This window comes from Herpailurus yagouaroundi, unplaced genomic scaffold (genome assembly GCF_014898765.1).
Source record: "Herpailurus yagouaroundi ecotype Mexico unplaced genomic scaffold, PumYag 140, whole genome shotgun sequence".
Lineage (NCBI taxonomy): Eukaryota > Metazoa > Chordata > Mammalia > Carnivora > Felidae > Herpailurus > Herpailurus yagouaroundi.
Genome location: NW_024412395.1, coordinates 29,996,071 through 30,019,873, shown reverse-complemented (window position 1 = coordinate 30,019,873; position 23,803 = coordinate 29,996,071). Strand labels below are relative to the sequence as shown.

At 36.9% G+C, this 23,803-nt stretch overlaps 1 long non-coding RNA gene across 2 annotated transcripts in view; it reads left to right on the top strand.

Annotated features, from left to right (window-relative positions):
• The window catches only part of LOC121030532 (uncharacterized), a 170,596-nt gene extending 164,205 nt beyond the window's left edge, over positions 1-6,391 (top strand). For both annotated transcript variants that reach the window (XR_005790284.1, XR_005790283.1), the window contains one exon: positions 6,340-6,391. This is a non-coding gene — a long non-coding RNA (uncharacterized LOC121030532). The remainder of the gene's footprint in view (positions 1-6,339) is intronic.
• Positions 6,392-23,803: the final 17,412 nt, after the last annotated feature.

The following is a 23,803-nucleotide window of genomic DNA, read 5'->3' as shown; positions in this document are numbered from 1 at the left end:
CAGGTTTGAAATCCAGAATGTAATTATGGTAAGTCCAGATGAAACTTATCATATGTGGATTTTCTTGATCCTGAGACTCATGAAATGAAAGTTTATCTATCCCACAAGCATCCAGTCTACACTGTTAAAGCAGAGATAGAATAACTTCAATAAAGACTATCATTCTAAAAGAAAAAAAGAAAGGGGGGTACATGGCAGTGACTGTTCCATAGCAGTTTTAAAATCTAGGTGGGGAAAGTGTTGTCAGCCTCCCTTATCTTGGAGTAAATAGTCTTTAAGATGACTCTGTATTCCTTGGAAGTCTTTTCCCAGTTTGGTCTCCATGGCTTCTGGTTCTACCCTCTGGGCTATTGACTCTGCCCTCTAGGACATCTTTCCTTTTTCAGTTTCCTTCCTTGGCCCTTTAAAATATTTTGTCATTCAGCCCTATAAAGTTGGGAGCCCAGAGGCCTTTTTGCAATGTGAGTAAAATCATGCTTTCTGGAACCAGGCTGATGCCTTTTATACATATACGTTTTTTTTTCTAAATTATTGTGGGCTTTATTAAAAAGGTAAACTCATGATTGCTTTTTACACATGGCTCTCTACAGATAGGCTCATTTACTGTCACTTTGGGATTGGGATTCTGTGGGACTGTCTTCTTGAGAATCTGAGAAATAGTTTTGTCTATCTGAGAGTCTGTTTGACAACATATTAATTTTTTCAGATTTCTTAAGAGAGGACTTTGGACTTAGAGTCTTGCATGGATCTTTTTTCCTCAGTCCTCATTTTATACTGAGGATTTTTACTGACTGGGAAGACTGAAGATAAGAAACATTTACATCCCAGAAAATGATGTCCCCTCTGTGTTCCCTCAAAATTCTCCTTGTAAACTGGCCAGTTCTTTATTTAGCCCATTTCATTCTTCCTATACCTATATGTAGTTAGGACCAACCAGCTGACATTTCAGTATTTTTTAGAGATCTCTAGAGCCCAAATCCAAAGTTAATTATATACATTTGCTGTATTTCATGTTCTTATAGGTAACACTTTTGTCTATTGTTTTATTCAAAAAAACAACCTCTAATAACAATTTTCTTTATTTCCCCCCGGCATTTGCTAAGAGTTTGTTTGCCATTTTCTCAGCCTCTACTTAGTACTCACTGCCAATGGCACTTATTTTAGATTTTTGTCATGGCAGCACCTCAATTCTAGGAACCGATTATTTCTGCATCAGTTAGTTTTTGCTGTGTTAAAAAAAAATCACAGAATTTAGTGGCTTTAAACAGTAGCCAATTAAAAAAAAGGTAGCTCATAGTCCTGTTCGTCATTGTATTGAGCTGGACTCCATTGCACTTGTGTCTGCAGTTCGCTGTGAGGTCAGCTGGGGTCTTCTTAGTATAAAATGGCCTCAACTGAGGCTACTCATCTTGGTTCCCTGTGTTTTGTCATCATCCAGCAGGAGAGCCTGGGCTTGTTCTCATGGTGACTGCTCAGAGTTTCAGGAAATCAAACAGAGGCAGGCAAAGTCTTTGAGGCCTCAAATTTCAACCAGTACACTTTCATTTCTGCTATTCTGTGGACGAAAAGAAGCTATAGGGCCAGCCAAGAGTTAGGAGAAGGGAAAATGGAGTCAGTTCTTGATGTGAAAAGGTGCAAAGTAACATATTAAGGGACACAGATAGAAAGAACACAGAAGGATTTAAGGCTCTTTTTGCAATATAGCATACTCTGCTGTATCTCACTATCAGTAAATTTTGTTACAGTTACTGATTTCTCAAGAAACACATCAAAGTAATTATTATTCCTTCTAGAAAGGATAGCTGTGGCCTCATAAAAACTTTTCTGCTTCCTTGGGGATTTACTCAGACTTTCTGACTATACAGCTCACCCCTGTACAAGTTAGTATCCTACTTCTGATACTCGTAGTCTGCTTGTTTCAGTAGGCAGATCGCAATCTGACTCTTGCCTACTTGCCTGTCTTCGGCTCTGCACAACTCTACCTGGTTGGATCTAGACCCATGGAGTTGGTTCTGGATTGTTGTGTGATGCTTCATGCACTTTGGAGTCATCATTACCACCAGTCAGCCTATTGTTGGGAGGGATGCCCACCTACCTAACCTCTGCAAGTCCTGTCTCAGTGGGAACATGGTCTAAAGACCTTTCTCATCATGTACTTCCTTCTGATTAGCTCAGTGATTAGGCTTTTCTCATGAATTACAAGTTATCTAAACAAATAAAATGTGCAAAATACATAATTTATTTTTTTAATTTTTATAATCTAAAAGGGAAAACAATTTTAACTTTGATGATTGAAGTTCTTGTGCTTGGTCAGGAATTACAAGAATTACGTCAGGGTCGCCTGAGCAGCTCAGTCACTTAAGCGTCTGACTTCGGCTCAGGTCATGATCCCACAGTTCGTGGGTTTGAGGCCCGTGTCAGGCTCTGTGCTGACAGCTCAGAGCCTGGAGCCTGCTTCGGATTCTGTCTTTCTTTATCTCTCTCTCTGCCCCTCCCCCACTTGTGCCCTGTCTGTCTCCGTCTCTCAAAAATAAATCAACGTTAAAAAAAATAATTACATCAGAAATTTCTTCGTTGAACAGTTTTGCTTAAGGATGTATGGTAGGATTGAATCAAGACAAGGTGACAGGGCTTCACAAAAGTAGAAATTGCCATTGTTATGTATTTTGTATAACAGAAATAAATGGTTAATCAATTAACAATTAATTTTTCGATAATTAATCGACCTAACTGGTGGTAAATTTTCTCAATACTCCACAAAAGAGACAGTCATGTTGATTTTTTATAGTGGCACAAGTTTTTGCAAGAATGGATATCTGCTCTGCCAGCTGCACAATGATTCCAGTGGTGCAACCATTTATATGTAACCACATTGTGAGAGTTGTGTGGGGAAGCACCATGAGCTGAGTGATTCACCCCACGTTTTAGCTCTATAAGTGGTCGGATTGGTTTGGCTCTCCTGATACGGAGCATTTCTATTGGGCAGAGTTTATGAACACTATCTCAAAAGGGACCTATATTCATATATGCTTATTTATCCATGTAATTGCTTAGGCATTTACAAAATAGTTATAGCAGTTGTTCATATATAACTTTGATAATAGTCTCTAGTCTAATCTTCAGTGGTTAGGGTAGCATCTAATTCCACACCACATGCATACTCTGTAGAGATGGTACTTAAAAGTAGGAGATGTTTTCTTTAGAAACTAGCTATGCAGAGAAGAGGAATAGAATCCCTGCCCACTTCAGTGTTGTTAGCCCCATGAGTTTCAGTTATCAAGAGGAAAGAGTATATTGGATAGAAGTGTTCAAGTTAGATAGTATAAGCTGAGGACTCTATTTTTCCTCAGAAGTAAAATTTTTTGACTGAGAACATTTACATGAGACATATTAGTTGCAGGCAGTCAATATATGTTGAATGATTGATTAATAACCCCCTCCAAGATTGTATGATAATTGACCTTATTTTAATGATTGTGCGAACTGTGCTTTTTTTCTACAGTGATGAAAATGACGAGGATGAAAGAAGGTTATATCTGTCTGACATGTCCATGTTACCTGCTTGTTAGCAGTTAGGCCATGTCTGAGCCCTCTGACAACTATTCTGTGTTATAAAATTCATATAAAAATGGTCTGAGCCAGGGGCACCTGGGTGGCTCAGTTGGTTGAGTGGCCAACTCTTGATTTTGGCTCAGGCCATGATCTCACAGTTTGTGAGTTGTCCTGCATTGGGCTCCATGCTAACAGTGTGGAAACTGCTTGGGATTCTCTCTCTCTCTCTCTCTCTCTCTCTCTCTCTCTCTCTCTCTCTCTCCCCCCCTCTCTCTCTCTCTCTCTCTCTCTCTCAAATTAATAAACTTTAAAAAAATTTTAAAATAAAGAGTTTCTTAAAAAAATAAAATGGTCTGAGCCCTCACATCATGTATATGCAAATCTTTAAATCTTTACAGTATCTCCCATGATTTTTGAGCGGTAATGTTGTGAAAGGTGGTAGGAAGAACATTTTTAATAGTGTTTATAAAAAGTAGAAAAGAGAGTTGACTTGGAAGGCCAAAGGGTTTTCATGCAGGTGTGAAAGTCCCTGTAGAGTTTATACACACGTGGGTTCATCAGTTATCTGCTGCCTTCACTTCTGTCAGGCTGCTGAAGAAATATACAACCTCATAAATTCATTCACCTTTAAAACTCATGGCCTATAACTTCAACTGTGATTATTCCAAGTGTATATAATCTCTATAGGGAATTTAGCAAACAAATAGTGATTTTAAAATAATGGTTGCATGGGCAGCTGGCTTGCTCAGTCAGTAGAGTGTGCAACTCTTGATCTTAGGGTCATGAGTTCAAGCCCCAGTTTGGCATTGAGTCTACTTAAATAATATAAAATAATGGTTGCAAATTATGGTTTTGATGTTCCTTGGATTTCAGTAGTTCTTTGTGAAGAAATCTCAAGGATTGCTAACTCATTGTCATTTTAACAGAAGAGTTCAGGTAACTTTGGAAGCAAACTCTTTGCTTCAAGAAAAAAACACAAAAGTTGAAGCCTAAGGATCTGTTCTTAAGCCCAGAAAAGTTTTGTAAATTAATGTGAGGCTTTAGTTACTTTACTACATTGACTTTAAGTTCTTCTGTCATTAGTAAGTTTGCTTTTTGCCTTCTTGTATTGTTATGGGTCATTCTATTACAGGGAAGATATGGAATGTACTTGAGAATGTTCAAAGAAAGTTTATTGTTGAAGGTACAGAATACCAAGGCCACATGTCCATTAGAATGGAGAATAAAATCATAGTGTACTTCTTAGGAACTATTTAAAACTCCATTCTGTATTGTGAATAAGTACTTATTCTCTGATTTTTTTTCTTAAAGCATAAAATGATTTTGAGAGGATTCTGAATTTAAGTTAAAAATTTATAAATTAAAAGCATGAGAATCCTTTGTAGTTCACACACACACATACATGCATGGTATAGGTGATAAAGAGTATTCCTCCTCCATTACATTAAGTAGCTTTGCTAAGAATTTTATCTTAAATGGAACAAATATATATATACATATATATATATGTATATATATATACATATATATATATGAAAATTGGTCTTTAAGTAAGAAAATAGCTCTAATTTCTAATTGAGTCATTGAATTAAAGCATACCATTACAAAGCCAAGAAATAATTAAACAATGTTTTTGAGAGTTGCTAATGTAACAGCAATATATTACATTTTTCTTAAAGCCCCTAAAACAGTATTTAGCAAATAAGTATTTATTTTGGAATAGTGGTAACACAATCAAGTATACATTGGGCAAACAGCTATGTTTAGGTATATAAGTTATAGAAAATACTCATACACTCACTTCACTTTGAACTCTATAGGAAAGGCAATGCTTAGAAAATGCAAAAGGGAAACAATTACTATAGCTATTGTTTTCCACATCGAAGACATTACATGGTTATATTTTTTAAACCAAACTGTATATGGATAACTTTTTAATTTTTTTCTAGCAAAAGTTTGATATACTCCTAAAATAAAGTTGCATATGATTTACAAATATATCTTCATTCATATGTGTTCTTTGGTCTTTTATTGATATTTAGTAAAACATAAGAATTTGAAACTTAACACTGAAGAGCAGTTCAATCTTAAAATGAAAGGTGCTTTAACATGAACTCCTTTCATCTCATGAAATACTTGTTTCATTTCATGCATAAGTGTGTGGACTTCTGTTCTTGATTCTTGAATTGGAATTTTAACAAAATTTGTTTTTTTTTTAACTTTAATGTTTATTTACTTTTGAAAGAGACAGAGTACAAGTGGGTAAGGGGCAGAGAAAGAGGAAGACATGGGATCTGAAGCAGGCTCCAGGCTCTGAGCTGTCAGCACAGAGCCCAATGCAGGGCTTAAACCCATGAACCATGAGAACATGACCAGAGCTGAAGTCGGACACTTAACCAACTGAGCCACACAGGCACCCCAGAATTTTAACAAAATTTAAACGTGTCTTGCCATTTGGAAATACATGGATGGAACTGGAGGGTATCATGCTAAGTGAAATTAGTCAGAGAAAGACAAATATCATATGACTTCATTCATATGAGGAATTTAAGATACAAAACAGATGAATATAAGGGAAGGGAAGCAAAAATAATATAAAAACAAGGAGGGGGACAAAACATAAAAGACTCTTAAATATAGGGAACAGAGGGTTGCTGGAGGGATTGTGGGTGGGGGGATGGTCTTGGGTAAGGGACATTAAGGAATCTGCTCCTGAAATTATTGTTGCACCATATGCTAACTAACTTGGATGTGAATTAAACAATAAAATATATGTGTCTTTTACAGTGTGGAAGCTGAGGAATGGAACAAGATGGCGGCATGAGCAGAGACTTCTAAGGTAGGCCTCCCTTACCACCTCAGCTCAGCCTGAATATTGACGTTCTCTTAGATCAGCTCAGGGCAGGATCTGGTCAAAATCCTTATTTGTCCCAGTCATTCATCCAATAAATAAATGTATATTCTTATCAACCAACTGTAATGGAAATGAGCTATCAGAACAATTACAAGTTTTATAAAGTTTTATTGGAATGCCTAGAAATGTACAACTGAACTTGTTTAGAAGTGCTGCTAATGGTGCATCAAGGTCAACATGGCTCTTATCTTTTAGTTGGGACACACAACAGATGGTATCATGAACAGGAAAAAGATGCCCACGCTAGAGGTATGATGGTGATTATCCAGCACTCATGGAAGTTAAACAAGCACAGGAAAAAATCAGGGATTTGTGAGATTCCCTAAGGCATAAAGCAATATACTTCTGTCCAAGAAGAATCCACTGCTGTTGGGTTTGGTCTGGACTTAGGTCTTCTCTACCCAGATTAGGGATAGGGGCAATTTGAATGGAGGCAACTCAGTTCTGATAGGAAAACAATGAAGCACTTTAGAGAATTCCTCTCTCAGTTTGTCCTGCTAGATACATGGTGCTTCATCTTTGAGTTTACAAGCTTCTGTGTAGGAAAGAGAGAAGGCAACATGTCATAAATATGACCGGAAGAATTGGTACATAATGTTGTCCCACATATTCAGAAATGGAATCCAGACTCTAATTTCAGTGATGATCATGGCATTCCTGTAAAATTTTATAGCTCATTTTTATGTACCTACATAGACTTAAGTGACAAGTATTTGTCTCAGGTTTATGATATACACTGAATGACTATCAAGTTAAAAAGGACATCAACTTTAAAACTTCCTTTCATAGCTTATTGAGAGAACTATTTTCTTACATAATCACAGAGAAGGAAACCATTTGTAGTTTGACTAATTGGAACAGTAATCTATCCTTTTCAGAAAATGTTTTTGTCAGATGTACCTTAAAATACCTAGTCCTCTCCCCCTAATTCCTAGAACACGCAACAGGTTTCATTTGATTCTTCTGAATAAGAGCCTGATTATAAAAACTATATATTGGTCATTTTTTTTAATAAAGAGCAAATCCATTGTAATATTTACTGATATTTGGACAGATTTATTCATGTAAACAAATGATTTCAAACTCATAGAGACTTAAAAGTGGAAAGATTATTTCTGGATTACAGTACATGTCCTTTCCAGATCAGTGCAGGGAGGAGAGAGCTCTCCTTCACGTCCTTACTAAAGGGGCAAGCTGATGGAACAGCCATTATTTGAACACTGTCTTTCACTGTGGTAGGAGGAGGGCTTGGAATGATGAAAGCTAATATTTTACTGGCCAAAGCAACTCATAGAGCCATGCCTAATTGCAGTGAGGGGGGAAAGCACAATCCAACCTACCAAAACCATGGTTTTTGTAAAAGCCCCAATGACTATCTCAGGGACAGCTTGGCAAAATCACTCAGATAATGCCTAGCTCTGACCTAGCAATTCCATTTCTAGTAATTCATACTATGGCACAAGCATGTTCATTTCTGTGCTCTTTGTAATAGCAAAAAGTAAAATCCTCAGGAAAGGTTTTTGATTAAATAAATCATGTTAAATTCATTCAATGGTATAACTTATAGCCTGTGAAAAATGAGTGGGGTGTATTTGAATTAACATGGAAATCTATTCTAAAGGAATATTGTTAATACAGTGTATGTGCATGTGATGGTGGTGGGGGGGGGATGTGTGTGCATGCATTTGTGAGCTGATACATGCAAAGCACTTAGAACAGTGCTTGACACAAGTAATTGTAGCTAATACTGACATGCAATTTATTAATTGTGACGCACTCTTCTACCTGTTGTACATCTCTTAAGTCATTAGATAACAACAGTCATTTGAAATGATTTTATTATTCTCAATTCCCAAATGAGGAAACTTACAAAGAGTATCTGTTTGAACAATTTCTAGAATGATGTTTTAGAAACTGTAATGAGTATGGGCAGTGGTTCTAAGAGATGGAGTGTTTTTTGTTTTTGTTTTTGTTTTTGTTTTAATTCACTGTATTGCTTTCTGTTGCTCTTAGAATTTTCGCCATGAGAACATGTTACTTTTGTAGTTAAACTCTGGTAATAAGAATAGATGCCCTGACAATGAACCAAGAGGAGCTCATTCCTGCTAAATGTATTTATACCTCTGCACCCTGATGAAGGTGAATTTTTTTCTATGCAGGGAGAATACTTACGACAGAAGCCTCAACTCCAATGATTCCCTTTGTCATAATTAAGCGAAGACTGAGCTGGTTATTCTTGGTACCATGTTAGGTATTTGAGTGTAATGATCTGCAGTAGGTTTGATTTTTGTCCCATACTTTCTCCTCTTTCTGGATTCTGCATTGCAGTACTGTTGCCATAAGTCTTGGCTAAGTGGACTGGCTTTGGAAGTGGTTTGTACTGTCTTGAAGCAGAGTACCGAAGAGTCACTGTGAGGCTGTCCTCCTGCTCTTTTCTCTCTGCAGGGGGAAGGGTAATATCCAGACAGGGGTTGCTTTATCCTGAATCTTAGAGGGAAGAGAACATAAAAAACAGCTTTAGAACATGTAACATGAGTGAGAAATTAGAAATGAACTTTGTTGTGTCAAGCCATTGGGACACAATCATTTGCTGCTGTCGCATAAACCAGTACAATTTAATACAGGACTTCAGAGAAATTAAGAAAGCCGAATTGGAGAAAATATGCTTTTAGCAATCCTCGGGAGTGGGGACTCTGGGACCTATCAGCCTTTTGTGCTTTTTATTGTTTTTTATCTCTCTCTCTGTGTGTGTGTGTGTGTGTGTGTGTGTGTGTGTGTGTGTGTGTGTTAGTGTTATAGTATTAGCTCTTGGAACTGCTTTACCTGAAGTTCTCTACAGCTTGTTCTCCTGGAAGAAGAAAAATGTGTATTGTTCCACTGCTTTCCTCTTGGCAGGCTAGGACTGGAAGACTTGTTACACGATTTCAATCTGATCTTTATTTCTGTTTGTAAAAGATTGACTTGTTCTGCAGATCCTGTCAGTTGAAGAAGTGCCAATATTACAGAGTGTAAAAAATTGTGTTTCCTTTGCCACAATTCATTTCTCTATAGAGTTTCTCACTTAATTGCAAAATGTTGGAATCATTTTCATTTTCAGGTTTTTTTATTATCTAAATTAAGACATGATAGAATTATATATTTTTTTCTCTAGGTCTTTGATGTATTTCATTTGACATGAAATGCCTAATTCTTGGTCTTGACACTGAAGGGTCAGTGACCTGCTATAGTGATCAAGTTGTTAAGTGCTATAAGTTAATTTCCCTATCAAGCATAATTGCCAACTAATATAAAAATTATGTTTCCAAGAATTTTAAAGATATGGTTCTACTTTTACTCATTTAAAGAAAAAAAAAAGTTTTGATTTTCTTCTAATGGAGCCAAATTGATTGCTTACATCTTACCAAAATAAAGAGAATAGCATATTTTATATCTCTTTTCCAAGGGTATAAATGTCATCAGTTTTTTTAGCTAAAGAGAAATACACTGATTCTTTTAGTGTGTTTATTTCTGTAAGTTCTACTGCCCAGTGGAGACTGTTAGAAACCTCCCAGGGATACTTGGCATTGGGAGGTTTGCCATGATCCATAGTCAGTCTGTACACAAGCAGCATTTCAGGACTGTTGACCAAGATGAGTGAGGCATCTCTGCCCCAGTATTAAAACAATATCAAAGATATCTCGAGAAAAGATCCTTTTTTGCAATCAGCAGTATGCTGTCCCTCTTCTGTACAACCTGGTTAAAGGACTGCCCCGCTTTGTTCCGCTTTATGTACAGGATTGAAGCCTTCTGTGGCATTCATTTAGACCAATCCTTTATCCTGATTTCCAAATGTGGCCTCAGAAGGAGGACTGATTGAGAATACCATGTGATTTGTGCTATGCTCTACAAGGTCTAGAAAGTATTCTAATGATGACCACACATAAACCTGTTTTGGAGGAATTTAGGAGACTTCAAGGATAGTTCCCCCCCCACCCCCACCTCCCTTTTGCCTTCCAAAGCCATGAGGAAATTTTCTGATAGTATTTTAGATATAATTATTCTTCAAGACTTAGAGAACCTAGGGCTTTTCAAAGATGATAGGGAACTACAAAGTCTGTAAGAACGGTCTTTTTTTTTTTTTAATGATTTATGCCACAACCTCAATTTCAATTTAAACTATGTATATTTTTAGTTACTACTAAAAATATTCCATAGAGGAAAAATAAGTCCTCTGGTGGTTAACATATAAAATGAATTATTCTATCAGCATTTGAGAAGTGTTTTTTTAAGGAAATGGATCTGAGAGAACAGCAAGTTCCAAACATGAAAATACATGTTGACTTAACACAGTTTTATTCTCAATGATTAGGATTTTCGTTATAAGGAATGGGGCGTTGGGTTATGAGTCAGGTTTGTTATTGGTGAATGAGATTCTGAATGTGGTACTCCTGGGTAACTTTTTTGTATTTTATCTTATAAACATTATTTTAATACATACAGTATACTTGCATAAGAATTGGTCAACTACTGATAATTGTAATTATTACATTTATTGGTAATATGTTTAATGCTAGATAGATTACACACCAAAGATACAGGGACAAGCTTGAATGATGTGGTGTCTTAAGGGATTGCTTAGGGGGAAACCTGAGTCTTAGGGGGAAACCTGAGGAGAAGGAATGTAGTTGCTGGGAAAGCAGTTAGAATCTCTTATTCTGATGCAGATTTTCCTAGAAGACTGTATAAAGGCAGGAAGAAGAGGTGCTAATATAAGGAGTACTAATAAAATCCTGAAATATTCAATTGGATTTTCACATGTTACTGAGTGTTTTGGGGCATGTAACGAGCAGGCTCTCTTCTGGCCTCCAATAATATCCACCTCCTGGTATTCACACCCTTGTGTAATCATCTTTCTTCAACTGTATACTGGCCCAGTGATTTGCTTCTAACCAGTATAATAGAACCAAGGTGATGGGGTCTCAGTTCTGTGATTAGCTTACAAGGGACTCTAACTTCCAATTTGATAGCTGTAGCCTATAGTCAATAGCTTGATAGTTTATAAAGAGATTCTCCCCCTTGCTGGCTTTGATAAAGCAACTTACCCTTGTGGGGAGGCCCACGGGCAAGAAAATTAGGCCTCTGGACAGAGAAAATGAGTTCTGCTAGGATCTGAGGCCCTTAGTCCAAGAGCTCTTGAGGAACTGAAATTCTGCCAACCTCATGTAAGTGGTTTAGGAAGTGAATACTTCTCTAATTGAGCCTTCAGATGAGTTCCCAGCTCTGCTTATTGCTCTGATTGCATCCTTGTGAGAGACACCAAAGCAGAGAACCCAATTGAGTTGTGCTCAAATTCCTGACCTATGGAACTATAAGATACATGTGTTATGTTGCTAAGTTTGTGGTAATGTATTATACAGCAATAGATAACAAATACATATTTCTTAATCATAATTCTGTTGTTAATTTTGTGATTAGCTTCTTGAGTATAACATGTCTTGATATTAAAATGTATACGTATAATGTACATTTAAGCAAAGTTCAGTGTATAAGAAAAGGAATTGATAAAAAGCAGTAGTTCCCAACATTCAATGTGCATCAGAATCACCTGGAACGCTTGTTAACACAGTAAGCTGCCCACCCCCCCCCCTCCAAGTTTTTGATTCGGCAAGTCTGGTTCTTAAAAATTCACATTTCTAAGAAGTGTCCAGGTATTGTAGTTTCTTCTTGCTTCAGGACAGATTACCACAAACTTAGTGGCTTTAAATTACACAAATATATAAGCTTACAATTCTAGAGGTCCAAAGTTGGAAGTAGGTCTGTGTGAATTAAAATCAAAGCGTCTCTTCCTGGAATCTCTAGGGAAGAATATGTTTTCTTGCTTTTTCTAGCTTCCAGGGGCTGCCTGCACTACTTGGCTTGTGGCCCCTTACTTCATCTTCCAAGACAGTGGTATAGCCTCTTCAGATCTTTCTGACTCTGACCCCTGAACTCTCCTGCCCTTCCCTCTTTCACTTATGAAGACTCTTGTGATTACATTGATCCCAACTGGATAATCCAGGATAATCTTCTCAAGACCTGTAATTTAGTCCTGCCTGCAAAGTCGCTTCTGCCATGTAAGGTAACATTTACAGGTTTCAGGATTAGATTATGGGCCCATTGTTCTGCCCATCACATGGGTGATGTTGCTGTGCTGGCCCAGGGACTACACTGTGAGCATCAATGATTACAGATAATTGTAAGAACTGAGTTCCCTCTTCTTTTGCATTTTCTCTGAGTCCATCATGCCCACTCTTAGCCTTGCTCTCCTAAGATTCCACACCTGTTGTTCCTCTGTGGACTTAGAAACTTCTTGCTTTAGTATTCATATATGCCTCACAGAAGCTCTTAGGGGTCTCACTTGAATGTAGGGAGAAGTTAGCTGCACTGATGACAATTGAAATGCGTATTAATCAGTTCTTTCTGATTTTTAGTTTTTATCTATGTTTTTTAATGTTTATGTTTTACCACAGCAAAAATCTTTCCTTTGGTGATACTGTGTATTTTGGTTTTTTTTGAGCCAGTCAAATTCTAAATAGATTTTAACACTCCCTAAAATGTTTTTCAAGATTAAGTAAGAGAAATTCAAAGATACCACCATGCCAACTGGGAACATTAATAGGCTAGAAATACCTCCCATACTTTTTTTTACATTTTCATATTTTTTCATAAAATACTTTGAATATTTTTTCTCTAATATGTAAATGTGTACACGAGTATGTGGGCATTGATTATGGCATTTAAAAATTCATTCACTCTGAATAATTAAGATACTTTCTTATTAATGATTCCCTTTAAGAGAATCGTAATTGTTGTCAATCAATTAAATGATTTAGATTGAAGGCTAATAAAAATATGTCATTTGCCCTGGTCTCTCACCTTATGTAGTGGCACAATTTTAGAATTAGATATGTGGATATCTTTGTGTCACAAAACCCTGTTAAAAGACAGGGATGAATTTTTAGATTTAATGTCTATATATTTTCCCTTCTAGCATGCTTAGAGGCCATGGTGGATTTATCTCTTTCAGGGACCGAATCCTTCTCAATTAATTCACCCTGTTGTTCAAAATGCCAGGGGATGCCAGATTTGGTTTGGGAGTATAAGGGATGTTAAGGGTCTAAAAAAAACCCAAAAAAACAAAACCCAAAAAACCTCTAGCTCTAGAATCTCAATATGTGCCACAATTGATCACTGTGTTAGGATCAGGATGACTATATGCAGGTAGTAGTTAACTGTGTTTTATTGGGTGGGAACCTTGGTTTCAGAATATTTGGGATTAGTATGGATAAAACACTTTATTCATCTCTTTATTCATGTAATGCTCCTATGCAAATGCAGCAGCTGGTGTCAGGGCCCTTGGTGGTCTTGTTTGCACCCCTGCTTTCACCTTTACAACCACTGGTAGCAATTTCTCTCTGGAGTGAAGAATAATGTACAGCCATATTTTAATCCCAAATGACATCAGAAATCGGCCTTTTCATAAAGTTGGTGTGTTGATTTTTATTAATGTGGCATAAGAAATGGAAAGTATAGAACCTCTTTAGTTTTTTTTTTTTTCCAAATGGAAGATAAATTGTATTTCGAAGGGCCTTCATAGACCAGCTATAAGTGGATAGGACCTAAGTATGGAGGGAAATAAAAGCCAATGGGCACCTGTAGCTGTTTACTTCCTCCCATACAAAGTTCAAAGGTAAGGAAAGTCTTAGGTTACTGTCAGCAAAAGTATCATAAAGTATTTTCGGAGGACTTTAAGTTTGCCATGTCTAAATTAACTATTAAATGAAAAATAATTTCTGATAACTTTCTTTGAACTGAAGTTTGTGTAATAAACCTTCAAACCCAATCATTAATAGTACAGTATTAGAGGAGAGGGGATGTGATTCATATGAAACATTCCTTCTGGTTTTTTGAGACAAATATTTTTGCTTGATTTGACTGTGTCAAATATGAGAATTCACGGATATTCTTGTTATTTTCCAAGTAAGTACTATATGTGATTTTAGATTTTTTTCAGTATTTTATAAATTTCATTCATATTAAAGATTCTTAGCTGTGAAGTTGGCGATGTTATGTGAAATAGTTGACATTTCCTATTGGTAAAGTTAATGTTTTCAGTACCTTGTTTCATGAAAAAAAGTCAATTCTTTCACCAACCACAAGAATTGTAGATGTATTTATATATTGAAACGCCAGTGAAAGAGACCGGCTAATGTACATTTATTATCCTCTCTATATAACTTTCAAAGTAGATATTTTCTGAAAATTTTTTAGATTTAAAGACATTTGCTCTCCTAAATTATTTTAGTCCATCTCCAGGGAGTTCTGTTGCCGACTTAGCGGATGTGAGACAATTTACACACTATAAAAATAAGTGAAAGTAATGTGATGTGCCAGATTTCTAGTGGAGTATGAGTAACCATCCTGTTGGCATGGCAAGGAGATTCATAGAAAAACACTCTTTTGTCATTATTGCTGAAAATTAATTGTAATTGAAAGCCTTTATGAGAGAAGAAATCTGGTAGATTTGCTTCCTAACTGAAAACAAACAAAAGCTTCCTTCGTCTCTTAGCATACTTCTATATGAAAGATGTGTTTTCTCCCTCTACCACTCATCATTTAATAAATAATTGTGAATCACTCACTGTGGCTAAGTCTCTATGGTGGACAACGGGAGAAATACAAGGAGGGAAGATCCTCAAGGATGTGCAGACTGTAATTGATCATTGTCCAAAGAGTGATGCAAATACCATGAGTGCTGAGGACTTTGGGGGGAAAAAAGATGGTTTACAAGTAGGATTTAAAGGGAAAGCTTACAGATTCCAGCAAAGGAACCACACATTGAATATAATAAAATAGGGCAGGCACAGGCAAATGACAAGAAACTGGCAGAGCTGATGTTTCTCCTACTCCTGATTTGGGCATTTAGCCACATTAGAAGGCGTAAAAATAATTATCCAATTATATTGACACATTTTCTTGCAAAGAGTTGAAATTAACAATAAGTCCATTTAAAATATGGTTTTATATTTAATGTCATGAATGATAAATCTATCCCTCAGTATATTTATGTCTTTTTTTAATATGAAAATATCAAAACCTGTTTATTTCATCTTTATCTCAATATTCAAAAATATATATTTTAGTCTGTGTTTTGTAATGTATGTATATGTACATAAAATACATATGTGTATATATACATAAAATATATATATATATATATATATATGGGTTAAAATGGTGAGCATAAGCTTTCAAATAAGTAAATATTCATATATTGGCTATGTGTGCTCAAAAATATTTTACTGGCAGATGGACGTGATCAAAGTAATTTGGTTCCTTTTCTAAAGCAGAAGACATGCTTCTTTCCCCTATGATTAGTCAACTTTCTCTTACCATTCAGCTTATCCAGAAAGCTTTAACTTCTTAATCCCTTTCTAGGTCAGAAGTGGACAGAACTGATAGTTGTCTATATCACCATTCTCTACGAAATCTGAGGCATTCTTTTAACCATGACCCCTGAAACCTTCCTCTCTGAAACGTTCATGCTTTTGACTGGCACATATATCTGTATTTTATGTTTTATTGTTTATTCCTGCTTTTCTATATCCTGAAAAAATTTGTCCACAGACTTACCAATTAATTCTGTAAAAGGTTAGAGGATCTCCAAGTGATGCAGCTTTGGGGGCAGTTACAGTTAATCATGAGAACTCATAAACACATGTATATTTTAATACAGATTGAGCTTGATAGTTGTGTGTTGCTTCCTCTTGTACAGCTATGTGACTTTTGAGTAAGAAGACATAATTATAGGGAGAGGGGATCATCATGTGATAGGTTTGGTGGAAACCGCTATGCTACCATCTCTTAAATGTCATATTTCATTTAACGGATTGAATGATGTGAGCTAAACACTGAATATCCCTTTTTACCGTGTACAAGGACGGATTTTAGTGTTCATTTGCTGTGAATGTTTGAAAGGACATCTGAATGGCATTTCCGGGAGACTGGAGGCAGAAGAGGCACAGCATCACCTGGGAGCTTGTTAGAAATGCAAAACCTAAAAGAAAAAAAAAAGGGAGGAAGGAAGGAAGGGAGGGAGGGAGGAAGGAAGGAAGGAAGGAAGGAAGGAAGGAAGGAAGGAAGGTAAAACCTCAGGCCCCAGCCCAGACCACGTGAATCAGAACCCAGGGCCCAGAAATCTACATTATAACAAGCTTTCAGGTAACTCTTATACACATTAAAATTTGAGAATCACTCCTAGGGGGGAAAAATCGTGATTTAGACTGCCACTTCAAAATAGACATGAAGTCTTTTTTAAAATTAGGAAACTATGTCAGAAGGTTCTCATGTGCTGCCATGATCCACTGATGCACTATGAAGCAGGAAATGAGTTAGTCACATTTCATTGCAATAAAAAAAATTACATTTTGATTTCTCACATTCATGGAGAATAAATCCAAATAAAATTGTATTTTATGGAATTGTATGTGATGAGCAGGTAAACTACAAAAATGGATAAAGGTAATCCAGGAATGAAAGCAGATTAATCCATGCACTAATTATTATAATTACTATGCAATAGTGGGATGGGCAGTAACACTTAACTAAGGCCACTTACGCTTCTGTTTTGCCCTCAAAGAAGAAAACCTCAAAGATGCTGGATCTATAGGAGGGACAAGAAGGCCTGAGTAATGAGGCAGAAAAAAAAAAAAAAACAAACAAACAACAAATCAATAGAAATTAAATATTTAAAAAACTATTTTGTTCAGTATTCTCTCTGAAATACAAGCCAAGCTTGTTTACATATGAATCAGTTTTAGCTTGTTAATTGCTGCTTGCCATTCCTGTGTTCCTGTAACAGTTCAATGCCTAGATGATGCTCTACTAAAATAAATAAAATAAACAGCAGTGCTTAACAGCTCACTCATACTGATTCTTCTTACTATGTGTCAATTTGTCACCCTTGGTTGAACAAGGAAAATATGCCATATAGAAACTGATAGCCTCTTTGCCTGAATTACACATGTTTGTGTATAATCATTTATATTTTCAGCAGGGAGTGGCAGAATTTATGCCACTTATTATCCATTGTGTCTAATTCAGATCCTAGCAATTTGAGACCTGTTTATAGTTTCATTTAAGTGAATGTTGCCCAGTGTATGAAATAAGTCCAGCTACCCTCCCACAGTACCGCTGCCTTAGTGGATCATTCAGAATGGCTTTATATACCTTATTCTATTGTGCTTTGCTTTATTGTACTTCCCAGATACTGTATGTTTTAGAAATTGAAGGTTTGTGGCAACCCTATGTGGAGCAAGTTGGCGACATTTTTTCAAAACAGTATTTGCTTATTATTATTACTTCATGTCTCCGTGGCACGTGTTGGTAATTCTTGAAATACTTCAAACTTTTTTGTTATCATATTTGTTATCGTTGTTTGTGATCAGTGATTAGGACTCCCTGAAAGCTCAGATGGTGGTTAACATTTTTTAGCAGTAAAGTATTTTTTAATTAGAGTATGTATATTGTTTTTCAGAGATAATGCTATCACCACTTAACAGACTACAGTATAGTATATCTTTCATATGCACTGAGATACTGAAAAATTCACTTGACTTGCTTTGTTGTGGTATTTGCTCTATTGCAGTGGTTCACAACAGAACCTGTGGTATCTCTGGAGTATTCCTTTAGTAGATGGAGATGTGGAGACTTTGGCCCTACCCCAGCTGTATCCTTAACTTCTTGCATAGCCTCTCTGGGACTTATTTTTCTAATATTTAAAACTAGGGGGTTGTATTAAATGATTGAAAAATTATAATGATTCTAATAACATAGGCAGTGATTAGTTTCTGGGCATAGTTCAGGGAAGCGCTAGCCAGGTAGGATGTAGTCTGAAATTAAGCTTAAGGGAAATTCATAATCTAAAATTTACCCACCTATTAAATGAAAACTGTTCGGGAACCTAATGTTAAATTATACCCATAAAATTTCTTTTTGAGAGAAAGTGCTATGTTAGTTACTCTATGGTGAGAAACCTTGGAAGCATTGGTAATAATTTTAACACCACTGAAAGCACAGCTCTCTTTCTGTGCCCTACTGGTCTCTTCAGTTGTGTGCTTGCTGATATCATCATCAAGGTTGTACTTGAGCTACGTTTAAAGCATTATCAATGGGAATTCTATAGTGCAATAGGAAACTGCCATATATAACTTAATATCTTTTTTTTCTGGGTATAGTTGACATATGATGTTACATTAGTTTCAGGTATACAACGTACAGTAACTCTGTATCTTATTCTGTGCTCACCACAAGTGTAGGTACCATCTGTTACCATGCAATGCTATTGCAATACCACTGATTATATTCCCTGTGCGGTACCTTTTATTCCTATGCTTTTGCTCATTCTGTAACTGGAAACCGGCATCTCCCAGTCCCCTTCACCTGTTTTGCCCCACCCCCACCCCCACTCACCTCCTGTCTGGCAGCTATCAGTTTTCTGTATTTATAGATATGGTTCTGCTTTGTGTTTGTTGTTTATTCATTTGTTTTTTAGATTCTACATATAACTGAAATTATATGGTATTTGCCTTTCTATGTCTGACTTATTTCATTTAGCATAATACCTTATAGGTCCATTCATGTTGTTGCAAATGGCAAGATCTTATCCTTTTTTATGGCTGAGTAATATCCCATCATATATATATATATATATATACACACACACACACACACATATATACACACACGCACATATTATATGTACATATAAATATACACACATACATATATACATACACATTACATCTTCTTTGTCTACTCATCTATCAATGGACAATTGGGCTGCTTCTGTATCTTGGCTATTGTAAATGATGCTGCACTAAACATAGGGGTGCTATGTCATTTCAAATTAGTGTTTTCATTTTTGGGGAGTAAATATTCAGTAATGGAATTATTGGATCATATATTTATTTCTCTCTTTTAATCTTTAGATTTTGAGTATCTTTTCAGCAGAAAACTGTAACTTGTCTCACTTGATTAATGGCCTTATAACATTTATATTTAAATAGTTATTTCAGTATTTAAGAAATGGAAAATATGTCCACAACCAAGATTGGACAAGTCCTTTCTAAGGGTCACCTTATGTGCATGGACAACAGAAAATTTTTCCTAAGACCTCTAATGGAAAAGTTTTTTTTTTCTTTTTCCAGTAAATCTATTGCTTGTTTGTTTGCTTGCTCACTTGCTTTATCTATCTATCTATCTATCTATCTATCTATCTATCTATCTATCTATGTTTATTTTATTTTGAGAGAGAGAGAGAGAGTGCGCATGCAGGGGAGGGGCAGAGAGAGAGGGAGAGAGAGAATCCCAGGGAGGTTCCACACTGTCAGTGCAGAGCCCGACATGGAGCTCAATCTCACGAACAGTGAGATCATGGCCTGAACCAAAGCCAGGAGTTGGACACTTAAATGACTGAGCCACTGAGGTGCCCCAAATATATTGTTTTAAATCATGAATTTGGAGATTTATTCCCTATTCTGAGTTTGAGCAACAATCTCCACAGGTGAAATTGAATGTGTTTGTTTTATGTTTTTGCTCTTGGGGCACACACATCCATTGGGAATTTGAAGATGATTGTAGTCTCTCTTACCCATTTTCTTCTCCAGAATAGGTGAGGTTTACTTTGTTTTCAGCTTTCAGCTTTACAAGCAGCATTAATCGGTTTACCAAGAATTTAAGTTCTTGGGAGTCAGGAGAGCACAGTTGTAAATCCATGTAGTATAACTTACTTTAGAAAAGTGATGGATGTAATACTCGTCATCTTTGACACTCAGTTTCCTTATCTGTAATACACAAAAACTGCCTACATTAAAGGCTTATGTAAAAATTGCATTCTATGTTCTGCATAGTTCTTTCCATAATGTCAAGAATGTATTAAACACTTGAATAAGGGATCTAATTTTATTATAGCTGAAGAACAGATAGAACTTAGACTGAGGAGTTTAGGTCTTACAGACTGAGGAGTTGAGGATATTGTATACTAAGGAAATAGCAACTGAGGAGTCCGCGTCTAAGAGATCATAGCGTATGACAGAGAAGTATATGCAAGAGTGAGAGCGGATTGGTCAGAAATAAGTGTGTAGAAATAACCTGGGCCAGTTCCCGAAGGGCTCTCTGTAGCAGAATAAGGAATTTTGTATTTTAATATAGGGGCAATAAACAACAATTGACATGTTTTAGGCAGTTGAATGACTGACTTGATTTATCTTTGGAAGGCTTATTCCATTGTCTTTGATCCCCTGTTTTGTTCCTGTTGTTGTCACCACCCATCTGGTTTTGTACCCCTTTACTTTTTCCTCATATACTGCTTCCACACTTTATTCATTTGTTTCCTTGAGTTTGCTTTCCTCCTTTTGATCCTCACTTGTCTGCAAGAGCTCCGCTTTTTCTCCTTTCTTGGCTTTTCCTTCCCCAGGTTATCAGACTAGAATTCTGGTCTTTGAGTGTCTAAGCCAATGCCTTCTGCCTGCCTGCACCCTATCTGTGTATCACAGCTGGCATGGAAGCAGACAAAAAGCAGCAGTCCTGTTTCCCTGAATTTCCTTTGGCTTTTGCCACTTAAGATCAGCTCTCTTACCTTTAGACAGTATTTCCCCTTAGTATAATATTATGGGTTCATCCGAATCCTCTTTGTAAACTCATCTAAATCTTGTCCTTTGATGTCACACAGATTTAAATTTTAATGTCAGCAGTAACTCTTACTAATTGAGTTGATTTGGGCAAGTTGCAGAATTTCTGACTCTCCGTTTCCTCGTCTATTAAATGGGGTTGTTGTGTGATTGTTGTGTTGTTAAAGTGGTCAAATTTATGGCAAGTGCTGATTTGGTAAGCCAGTGTCTAGCCATGGCACAGCCAGCTTTTTCTTGCTAGTAGTATGAAGACCCCTGATCATCCATGGCCCCTCCCCAGCCTATGGTACAGATAGGTCCTGTGGCCTAGTTCCTGAATTCTTGAACTTCTCACTCTGTACTGGTTGCATTCTCTACTGAGTTCTGACCATTCACCTAAGAGAAGAAGGAGTCATTGAGGACAGGGCCACTCTATCCTTTTCTTTCTTTCTTTCTCTTTCTTTCTTTCTTTCTTTCTTTCTTTCTTTCTTTCTTTTTAAAAAAATTTTTTAGCATTTTTATTTTTGAGAGAGAGACAGAGTACGAGTGGGGGAGGGGCAGAGAGAGGGAGACAGAATCAGAAGCAGGCTCCAGGCTCCGAGCTGTCAGCACAGAGCCCGACGCGGGACTCGAACTCACAGACCGCACACCACACACTGTGAGATCATGACCTGATCCGAAGTCAAACACTTAACCGACTGAGCCACTCAGGGGCCCCCCACTCTATCCTTTTCTTGTGCATTTCCTTTGCATTGAATGTTTGTTAGTTTGATGGTAGAGGCACTTTAAGCTAAATCTGAATAATTATTTTTCCTGCCTTTTGGATATAGACTAGCCTTTGGTTGACTAGCCCCATCAAATGTGGTAACATGACTTTGATAAGATTAATTTTTCTATTCAACTTGAGGTGTATAAGAAATATTACATGTGTTCTTTTTAACTAAATTCAAATGAAATGTGACTGTGCTTTCATCCTGCTAGGTGTGCAGCTAATTCAGTCATTAGGATGTTGCTTCTTTTCCTCTTCTGAAGCAATTCCCAGGAGCTTTGGTGGAACGTGACACTATGGTAAAGCCTCCTGATTTCCATAGACACTGGTCACCACTAATATTTCCATTATCTGGACTTCCAGAGCCCCTGAAGTTGATAGATTCTGCTTTTATATCAAGTGCATTTACGGGATTCTTGGACAGGGCCTCGGAGCACGGGCCAGCCTTACAATGTGTTAACACCTAATCATGTTTCTCTTAAGTTCTGTCTGTCTTCAGGCATATCCGGGGTTGAGTTTCAGAGCCATAATTCTTATCTTCCTTCTGCTTCCAGAAAGACTCTCTTCTCTTCCTCTGATCTTGAGTACCTCTTCAGGGCACCCACCTTTTCTCTTGGATATGATTTAGGGTGATCTTCATTCTAAAGAACTTAAAAAGCAAAACCCCGGAAAAGAATATTGTTTTTAGATATCTCTGCTCTGGGACTTTTCCACAAAAATTTCTCTTCTGGGCAAAGAAATTGGAAAGTTTTGATTGCTACTTTGCTAGTAAAGGAGATCAGGAAGGTACATATTAATTAATTTAGAAAAAAACCACAAATATCTCAATAAATTTCCCACCACATGTTTTGTAGCATTTGGAACATACCATTAATCCAAGGAGTTTCCTTCTTCCTATTCCCTTTTGCTCATTTTCCTTTTCCCCCAAACTGACGCACTGATTAGTTTAAAGAAAAAAGGGCCTAATCTTAGCTAATGCCAATACTGACTGAGTAAAATAATTTGAAATATTAAGGTGATGTTGAGATTGCTTCCCTCTGTCTTCATTGTCACTGATTCCACTTGACTTCCAGACCTTTCTACGTGCAATGTTCCAGTGTAATGAGAAGGCTGAAGCTGTTTTTTCAGTGCTTATTAAAAGCTTTTATTCCTCACCCCACCCTCTTCCCCTTGTCAGATCATCCAGTTTCCCACATCTGGGCAAGCTGCTAAGAAAGCCTCAATGCCTGTCTCATTTCCTTTCTCTCGCAAACCATTTTGGATGGACCTGCTTGAGAGGTTTGCCTTTCTCTTCCCAGAATCCCCAATCATGTGACCATGCAGATGTGTGACCATGCAGATGTGACCTCATCAGTTTTGACTTAAGAACCAAATTTTGGGTGAGGTTTTATTTACCTCTGCAGGTAACCGTAACACTCAGACAGAAGAGTTTTCTCTTTTAAAAAAGTTTTCTCTTTTAAAAAGAGAGCCACCTTATTGAATTTAAATTGCAAGATGTTGTGAATCCAAAACAAGCTTTATTTGCATGTCCAGTGATGCTTGATTGTAAGGTTCCGGTATGTTGGCAATTTTAGAATTTATATCTTGACCTCTAGACTATGAAAAAGCATTAGACAATATAAAGATGGGTTTTCTACCCCAATCTGAAGTAAATGGAATGAAATAAAAAGACACCACATTGGCTTGGTTCTGGAGGTCATATCCCAGGGGGATTTAATAATCCATTGACACAAAGTGGGGCTTCTGCCTCACTTTCTTAGGTGGAGTCAAAGGAGGCTGCAAGGCTCTTAGAGAAGCCTCATCTAGTATGGCCCTGGAACAGCATGGTGCCTGGCCCTGCAACTCTTATATATGTAGTATAGAGAAACCGCTGGCCAGAGA